Consider the following 8,061-nt stretch of genomic DNA (forward strand, 5'->3'; position numbering starts at 1 on the left):
TTTGAAAAAAAATAGTTAGCCTCGTTTCTCATCATTTTGGACCGTGGGCTATAGCCCATATCGTACGGCATACTATAGCGCACAGTTTTTCATCATTTTTGAGGATTAAAAAAAAATGAAAAAATGACAAAAACGATGGGTTATAGCCAATGTTTTTTGAAATTTTGAAAAAAAACGTTAGCCTCGTTTCTCATCATTTTGGACCGTGGGCTATAGCCCATATCGTACGGCATACTATAGCGCGCAGTTTTTCATCATTTTTGAGGATTTGAAAAAAATGACGAAATGACAAAAACGATGGGTTATAGCCCATGTTTTTTGAAAATTTGAAAAAAAAAGTTAGCCTCGTTTCTCATCATTTTGGACCGTGGGCTATAGCCCATATCGTACGGCATACTATAGCGCGCAGTTTTTCATCATTTTTGAAGATTTTTAAAAAATGACGAAATGACAAAAACGATGGGTTATAGCCCATGTTTTTTGAAATTTTGAAAAAAAAAGTTATCCTCGTTTCTCATCATTTTGGACCATGGGCTATAGCATATTTCGTACGGCATACTATAGCGCGCAGTTTTTCATCATTTTTGATGATTTGACAAAAATGAAAAAATGACAAAAACGATGGGTTATAGCCCATGTTTTTTGAAATTTTGAAAAAAAAAGTTAGCCTCGTTTCTCATCATTTTGGACCGTGGGCTATAGCCCATATCGTACGGCATACTATAGCGCGCAGTTTTTCATCATTTTTGAGGATTTGAAAAAAATGACAAAATGACAAAAACGATGGGTTATAGCCCATGTTTTTTGAAATTTTGAAAAAAAAAGTTAGCCTCGTTTCTCATCATTTTGGACCGTGGGCTATAGCCCATATCGTACGGCATACTATAGCGCGCAGTTTTTCATCATTTTTGAAGATTTGAAAAAAATGACGAAATGACAAAAACGATGGGTTATAGCCCATGTTTTTTTGAAATTTTGAAAAAAAATAGTTAGCCTCGTTTCTCATCATTTTGGACCGTGGGCTATAGCCCATATCGTACGGCATACTATAGCGCGCAGTTTTTCATCATTTTTGAGGATTTAAAAAAAATGAAAAAATGACAAAAACGATGGGTTATAGCCCATGTTTTTTGAAATTTTGAAAAAAAAAGTTAGCCTCATTTCTCATCATTTTGGACCATGGGCTATAGCCCATATCGTACGGCATACTATAGCGCGCAGTTTTTCATCATTTTTGAGGATTTGAAAAAAATGACGAAATGACAAAAACGATGGGTTATAGCCCATGTTTTTTGAAATTTTGAAAAAAAAAGTTAGCCTCGTTTCTCATCATTTTGGACCGTGGGCTATAGCCCATATCGTACGGCATACTATAGCGCGCAGTTTTTCATCATTTTTGAAGATTTGAAAAAAATGACGAAATGACAAAAACGATGGGTTATAGCCCATGTTTTTTTAAATTTTGAAAAAAAAAGTTATCCTCGTTTCTCATCATTTTGGACCATGGGCTATAGCCTATATCGTACGGCATACTATAGCGCGCCGTTTTTCATCATTTTTGATGATTTGACAAAAATGAAAAAATGACAAAAACGATGGGTTATAGCCCATGTTTTTTGAAATTTTGAAAAAAAAAGTTAGCCTCGTTTCTCATCATTTTGGACCGTGGGCTATAGCCCATATCGTACGGCATACTATAGCGCGCAGTTTTTCATCATTTTTGAGGATTTGAAAAAAATGACGAAATGACAAAAACTATGGGTTATAGCCCATGTTTTTTGAAATTTTGAAAAAAAAAGTTAGCCTCGTTTCTCATCATTTTGGACCGTGGGCTATAGCCCATATCGTACGGCATACTATAGCGCGCAGTTTTTCATCATTTTTGAAGATTTAATTTTTTTTACGAAATGACAAAAACGATGGGTTATAGCCCATGTTTTTTGAAATTTTGAAAAAAAAAGTTAGCCTCGTTTCTCATCATTTTGGACCGTGGGCAATAGCCCATATCGTACGGCATACTATAGCGCGCAGTTTTTCATCATTTTTGAAGATTTAAATTTTTTTACGAAATGACAAAAACTATGGGTTATAGCCCATGTTTTTTGAAATTTTGAAAAAAAAAGTTAGCCTCGTTTCTCATCATTTTGGACCGTGGGCTATAGCCCATATCGTACGGCATTCTATAGCGCGCAGTTTTTCATCATTTTTGAAGATTTGAAAAAAATGACGAAATGACAAAAACGATGGGTTATAGCCCATGTTTTTTGAAATTTTGAAAAAAAAAGTTATCCTCGTTTCTCATCATTTTGGACCATGGGCTATAGCCTATATTGTACGGCATACTATAGCGCGCCGTTTTTCATCATTTTTGATGATTTGACAAAAATGAAAAAATGACAAAAACGATAAGTTATAGCCCATGTTTTTTGAAATTTTGAAAAAAAAAGTTAGCCTCGTTTCTCATCATTTTGGACCGTGGGCTATAGCCCATATCGTACGGCATACTATAGCGCGCAGTTTTTCATCATTTTTGAGGATTTGAAAAAAATGACGAAATGACAAAAACTATGGGTTATAGCCCATGTTTTTTGAAATTTTGAAAAAAAAAGTTAGCCTCGTTTCTCATCATTTTGGACCGTGGGCTATAGCCCATATCGTACGGCATACTATAGCGCGCAGTTTTTCATCATTTTTGAGGATTTAAAAAAAATGACGAAATGACAAAAACGATGGGTTATAGCCCATGTTTTTAGAAATTTTGAAAAAAAAAAGTTATCCTCGTTTCTCATCATTTTGGACCGTGGGCTATAGCCCATATCGTACGGCATACTATAGCGCGCCGTTTTTCATCATTTTTGAGGATTTGAAAAAATGACGAAATGACAAAAACGATGGGTTATAGCCCATGTTTTTTGAAATTTTGAAAAAAAAAAGTTAGCCTCGTTTCTCATCATTTTGGACCGTGGGCTATAGCCCATATCGTACGGCATACTATAGCGCGCAGTTTTTCATCATTTTTGAAGATTTAAAAAAAATGACGAAATGACAAAAACGATGGGTTATAGCCCATGTTTTTTGAAATTTTGAAAAAAAAAGTTATCCTCGTTTCTCATCATTTTGGACCATGGGCTATAGCCTATATCGTACGGCATACTATAGCGCGCCGTTTTTCATCATTTTTGATGATTTGACAAAAATGAAAAAATGACAAAAACGATGGGTTATAGCCCATGTTTTTTGAAATTTTGAAAAAAAAAGTTAGCCTCGTTTCTCATCATTTTGGACCGTGGGCTATAGCCCATATCGTACGGCATACTATAGCGCGCAGTTTTTCATCATTTTTGAGGATTTGAAAAAAATTACGAAATGACAAAAACGATGGGTTATAGCCCATGTTTTTTTAAATTTTGAAAAAAAAAGTTAGCCTCGTTTCTCATCATTTTGGACCGTGGGCTATAGCCCATATCGTACGGCATACTATAGCGCGCAGTTTTTCATCATTTTTGAAGATTTGAAAAAAATGACGAAATGACAAAAACGATGGGTTATAGCCCATGTTTTTTGAAATTTTGAAAAAAAAAGTTATCCTCGTTTCTCATCATTTTGGACCATGGGCTATAGCCTATATCGTACGGCATACTATAGCGCGCCGTTTTTCATCATTTTTGATGATTTGACAAAAATGAAAAAATGACAAAAACGATGGGTTATAGCCCATGTTTTTTGAAATTTTGAAAAAAAAAGTTAGCCTCGTTTCTCATCATTTTGGACCGTGGGCTATAGCCCATATCGTACGGCATACTATAGCGCGCAGTTTTTCATCATTTTTGAGGATTTGAAAAAAATGACGAAATGACAAAAACGATGGGTTATAGCCCATGTTTTTTGAAATTTTGAAAAAAAGAAGTTATCCTCGTTTCTCATCATTTTGGACCGTGGGCTATAGCCCATATCGTACGGCATACTATAGCGCGCCGTTTTTCATCATTTTTGAGGATTTGAAAAAAATGACAAAATGACAAAAACGATGGGTTATATCCCATGTTTTTTGAAATTTTGAAAAAAAAAGTTAGCCTCGTTTCTCATCATTTTGGACCGTGGGCTATAGCCCATATCGTACGGCATACTATAGCGCGCAGTTTTTCATCATTTTTGAGGATTTAAAAAAAATGACGAAATGACAAAAACGATGGGTTATAGCCCATGTTTTTTGAAATTTTGAAAAAAAAAGTTAGCCTCGTTTCTCATCATTTTGGACCGTGGGCTATAGCCCATATCGTACGGCATACTATAGCGCGCAGTTTTTCATCATTTTTGAGGATTTTAAAAAAATGACGAAATGACAAAAACGATGGGTTATAGCCCATGTTTTTTTAAATTTTGAAAAAAAAAGTTAGCCTCGTTTCTCATCATTTTGGACCGTGGGCTATAGCCCATATCGTACGGCATACTATAGCGCGCAGTTTTTCATCATTTTTGAAGATTTGAAAAAAATGACGAAATGACAAAAACGATGGGTTATAGCCCATGTTTTTTGAAATTTTGAAAAAAAAGTTATCCTCGTTTCTCATCATTTTGGACCATGGGCTATAGCCTATATCGTACGGCATACTATAGCGCGCCGTTTTTCATCATTTTTGATGATTTGACAAAAATGAAAAAATGACAAAAACGATGGGTTATAGCCCATGTTTTTTGAAATTTTGAAAAAAAAAGTTAGCCTCGTTTCTCATCATTTTGGACCGTGGGCTATAGCCCATATCGTACGGCATACTATAGCGCGCAGTTTTTCATCATTTTTGAGGATTTGAAAAAAATGACGAAATGACAAAAACGATGGGTTATAGCCCATGTTTTTTGAAATTTTGAAAAAAAGAAGTTATCCTCGTTTCTCATCATTTTGGACCGTGGGCTATAGCCCATATCGTACGGCATACTATAGCGCGCCGTTTTTCATCATTTTTGAGGATTTGAAAAAAATGACAAAATGACAAAAACGATGGGTTATAGCCCATGTTTTTTGAAATTTTGAAAAAAAAAGTTAGCCTCGTTTCTCATCATTTTGGACCGTGGGCTATAGCCCATATCGTACGGCATACTATAGCGCGCAGTTTTTCATCATTTTTGAGGATTTAAAAAAAATGACGAAATGACAAAAACGATGGGTTATAGCCCATGTTTTTTTAAATTTTGAAAAAAAAAGTTAGCCTCGTTTCTCATCATTTTGGACCGTGGGCTATAGCCCATATCGTACGGCATACTATAGCGCGCAGTTTTTCATCATTTTTGAGGATTTGAAAAAAATGACGAAATGACAAAAACGATGGGTTATAGCCCATGTTTTTTTTAATTTTGAAAAAAAAAGTTAGCCTCGTTTCTCATCATTTTGGACCGTGGGCTATAGCCCATATCGTACGGCATACTATAGCGCGCAGTTTTTCATCATTTTTGAAGATTTAAAAAAAATGACGAAATGACAAAAACGATGGGTTATAGCCCATGTTTTTTGAAATTTTGAAAAAAAAAGTTATCCTCGTTTCTCATCATTTTGGACCATGGGCTATAGCCTATATCGTACGGCATACTATAGCGCGCCGTTTTTCATCATTTTTGATGATTTGACAAAAATGAAAAAATGACAAAAACGATGGGTTATAGCCCATGTTTTTTGAAATTTTGAAAAAAAATAGTTAGCCTCGTTTCTCATCATTTTGGACCGTGGGCTATAGCCCATATCGTACGGCATACTATAGCGCGCAGTTTTTCATCATTTTTGAGGATTTGAAAAAAATGACGAAATGACAAAAACGATGGGTTATAGCCCATGTTTTTTGAAATTTTGAAAAAAAAAGTTAGCCTCGTTTCTTATCATTTTGGACCGTGGGCTATAGCCCATATCGTACGGCATACTATAGCGCGCAGTTTTTCATCATTTTTGAAGATTTGAAAAAAATGACGAAATGACAAAAACGATGGGTTATACCCATGTTTTTTGAAATTTTGAAAAAAAAAGTTAGCCTCGTTTCTCATCATTTTGGACCGTGGGCTATAGCCCATATCGTACGGCATACTATAGCGCGCAGTTTTTCATCATTTTTGAGGATTTGAAAAAAATGACGAAATGACAAAAACGATGGGTTATAGCCCATGTTTTTTGAAATTTTGAAAAAAAGAAGTTATCCTCGTTTCTCATCATTTTGGACCGTGGGCTATAGCCCATATCGTACGGCATACTATAGCGCGCCGTTTTTCATCATTTTTGAGGATTTGAAAAAAATGACAAAATGACAAAAACGATGGGTTATAGCCCATGTTTTTTGAAATTTTGAAAAAAAAAGTTAGCCTCGTTTCTCATCATTTTGGACCGTGGGCTATAGCCCATATCGTACGGCATACTATAGCGCGCAGTTTTTCATCATTTTTGAAGATTTAAAAAAAATGACGAAATGACAAAAACGATGGGTTATAGCCCATGTTTTTTTAAATTTTGAAAAAAAAAGTTAGCCTCGTTTCTCATCATTTTGGACCGTGGGCTATAGCCCATATCGTACGGCATACTATAGCGCGCAGTTTTTCATCATTTTTGAGGATTTGAAAAAAATGACGAAATGACAAAAACGATGGGTTATAGCCCATGTTTTTTTTAATTTTGGAAAAAAAAGTTAGCCTCGTTTCTCATCATTTTGGACCGTGGGCTATAGCCCATACCGTACGGCATACTATAGCGCGCAGTTTTTCATCATTTTTGAAGATTTGAAAAAAATTACGAAATGACAAAAACGATGGGTTATAGCCCATGTTTTTTGAAATTTTGAAAAAAAAAGTTAGCCTCGTTTCTCATCATTTTGGACCGTGGGCTATAGCCCATATCGTACGGCATACTATAGCGCGCAGTTTTTCATCATTTTTGAAGATTTAAAAAAAATGACGAAATGACAAAAACGATGGGTTATAGCCCATGTTTTTTGAAATTTTGAAAAAAAAAGTTATCCTCGTTTCTCATCATTTTGGACCATGGGCTATAGCCTATATCGTACGGCATACTATAGCGCGCCGTTTTTCATCATTTTTGATGATTTGACAAAAATGAAAAAATGACAAAAACGATGGGTTATAGCCCATGTTTTTTGAAATTTTGAAAAAAAAAGTTAGCCTCGATTCTCATCATTTTGGACCGTGGGCTATAGCCCATATCGTACGGCATACTATAGCGCGCAGTTTTTCATCATTTTTGATGATTTGACAAAAATGAAAAAATATTGCTCAATTTGTTGTATTTACATGGTTCATTGGTCCATGGCATTGCAATTTCCGCAAATTCCGCAATTTCCGCAATTTGGTGTCATGGCTGGCTCTTGCCATGACAAAGATGAGGAGCAGGAGACAGTCGAAAGTTGAACAAAGTATATATTTATTGTAAAATAGGCCTAGACATTAACTTACCTAACTGAACTGGAGAACATAATCAGGCAACAAATCCTATAAGGTGTGGAGTCAGTAATCAGTGGTGTGGTGGTGATGGATGTGTGGAACATGGTGTGGTGTGTGTGTGGATGGAAAGAATAAGGTGGACATAACATCAGCAGGACATGGAGGCAAGCAGGCAATGGAGGCACAGACAGCAGGTCTGCCTCCTCTGGATCTCTCTGAGTGAATGTCAGGGACATTGCTTTTATAGCTCACTGGAGGCACCGGGCCCAGGTGCTCTCCAATGAGCAATCAAGACGTGCCCCACCCAGGCTCACCTATAGGGAGACAATTAGGCAGGTGCACCACTACACATACTGTGTGTCTCATGTGTGTGTGGGGCATCACAGTGGGCCAGTCATAATGGTCCCGCGGGCCTGAGGTTGAGTATCACTGCCTTAGAGTATATATGAAAACTAAAGTAGGCTACTAATTGCAACAACATATATAGACCACTAGAGGGTGACATCTATCAACTTTACAGGTTTTTTTGTCTCAGTCACTGAGTCACTCTACCCGACAGAAATGAATGGCAACACTTGCTATATAATAGCCCAGCCAGCACACCGACGTGGGTCCCATATGGTTTAGAGG

Source organism: Protomyctophum bolini, assembly GCF_963924005.1.
Source record: "Protomyctophum bolini genome assembly, chromosome: 13".
Lineage (NCBI taxonomy): Eukaryota > Metazoa > Chordata > Actinopteri > Myctophiformes > Myctophidae > Protomyctophum > Protomyctophum bolini.